Source organism: Onychomys torridus, chromosome 8 (assembly GCF_903995425.1).
Source record: "Onychomys torridus chromosome 8, mOncTor1.1, whole genome shotgun sequence".
Lineage (NCBI taxonomy): Eukaryota > Metazoa > Chordata > Mammalia > Rodentia > Cricetidae > Onychomys > Onychomys torridus.
Genome location: NC_050450.1, coordinates 66,756,583 through 66,758,685, shown reverse-complemented (window position 1 = coordinate 66,758,685; position 2,103 = coordinate 66,756,583).

The following is a 2,103-nucleotide window of genomic DNA, read 5'->3' as shown; positions in this document are numbered from 1 at the left end:
GGCATGAGATGTCAGCCTCCAAAACTTTGGCCCGCTGTGCTCTAGGCTGGGTGTAGTGGAGTTAGAATCCCTGTGGGGTGACCTCACTTCAAACAGCGCAAAGATACCGCCTTGCTGCAGCCCTCCCTCCTGAGCCCAGGAACACTCATAAGAATAACCAGAGTATCAATAATTAACATTTATTGAACATTTACTTTGTGCTGGGGCCGGAAATTCTGAGCGTATTATCTCGAGGCAGCCTTATAGACCTGCCATTTAGTGATCCGAATCCAGAGTTGTAGAAGGCAGATCAATGGGTACGCAGGATTAGAACACAAGGCTGGGTATGCCTTGCCGTGTGGCGTCTGCAGCCGCTGTACAGGGCATCTGAAAAAGGATAGTCAGAGCCTGCTGGCCCGCACTGGAACACTTTATCTGGAAGAAATGCTGCGTGGAGGCGGGGCTTGTTGGCACATGCTTTTAATCCCAGCACACCAGAGGCAGAGGCAGGTGGATCTCTGTGAGTTCGAAGCCAGCTTGGTCTACACAGGGAATTCCAGGCCAAGGCTATATAGTAAGATCTTGTCTTAACAAAACAAAACAGAAAGGAAAAGCTGTCTGGAAGAGTAATTGGGAAGGAACAGCGAGATCTGGTACATGGAAAGTGCTATTATTGTTTATACACACTTTCAGACTAGGCTAGCCTCTAACATAGAGATTCTCCTGCTTCAGGCTCCTGGGTGCTGGGATTAAAGGCGTGCCCACTTGCTATCATACTTAATAGCTGTTAGCTATTGCTAATGACTAAAGGTTGTCCCTTGCCCCTGCTCCTGCCCTGGGAGCCTTTCCTGGAGCTAGTTTCACGTCTAGGTCTGGCATCTGATTCTGCAGTCCCTTGGAGGAGCAGAGTTGAGACAAGACCAGAAGACCGGTGAGGCCCCTGGGTAGTCAGTCCTGTGCTCTGTAGGAACTGGGCCAGAAAGCAGACACCTGAGCCGCTCCAACTTTCTGTCTGTCTGGGCTTCTGTTTTACTGCCTGTGAGAAAGGAATTCACAGTCACACCCTTCCTCCACCATTTCTTGGTTCATTCATTTACTTTGTTGGTTCATTCATTACTTTCCTGAGTGCAGTGGAGGTCTGAGAACACGCCATCGAAGCAAACACACAAAGCCCCGCCCCCCACCGTTCTCCGACCCCAACCCGGACTTGGCAGCTTTTAGACTGGGGGCAAGAGAGACAAAGACCTGACTGAGTGATCAGTGTAGAGACGCTTTAAAGGGTAGGAATAGGGGCCTCTGGTGCTCATGTGGGGACCTGGAAGCAGAGTCAGCAAAGTCCCCAAGAACTAACAGGGTCTGTGTGTGGCCCGCAGGGCCCTGATCCTTGGAGTGGAGAGCGGCTCCATCTCTGCCTGGGCTTGCAGAGTCAGTGACTCTCATCTTTGAGCCAGTAAGATGCTAAGGCTCAGAATAGGTGGGTACCAGCTAACCCTCAATTGGCTTCTAGAGAGAGACGGAAATCTTCAGATAATCAGGCCTCTGTGTGCACCCCCATCCTGTTGCTCCCCATTATCCCTGCCCACACAGAGCTTTTACTGGTAGGATCAGCACATAAAGGGAGGCTGGCTAAAACAGTGGTTCTCAACCTGTGGGTCACGACCCCACAGGATCTCATATCAAATATTTGCATTATGATTCGTAACAGTAGGAAAATTACACTTATGATGTAGCAACAAGAATAATTTTATGGTTGGGAGTTCCCAACACGAGGAACTGTATTCAAAGGTCAAAAAGCATTAGGAAGCTCGAAAGACCAAAACAAAACAAAAAAAGCATTAGGAAGGTCGGGAACCACCTTGCAACTACTTCCTAGATAGGAGCTAAGGTCAGGCGAGGTCAGGGTCTCTCAGTGGAGAGCAGGGCAGGGTGTGTCTCAGTCTATGACTGGAGGCCTCTTCTGACTCTTGGTAAACAATTCCAGGTCTGGCTTGGTGAACCGGTGGGTTTAGCGGACTTATTTACAGGAGCATGGGAAGCAGCCAGACCACTGAAAAGTCTCACTCTAGCATGGGTGATGGCCTGGTGGCTGCCCAGCCAGAGTCTGCCTTTCAGTTAGCCTTCAAC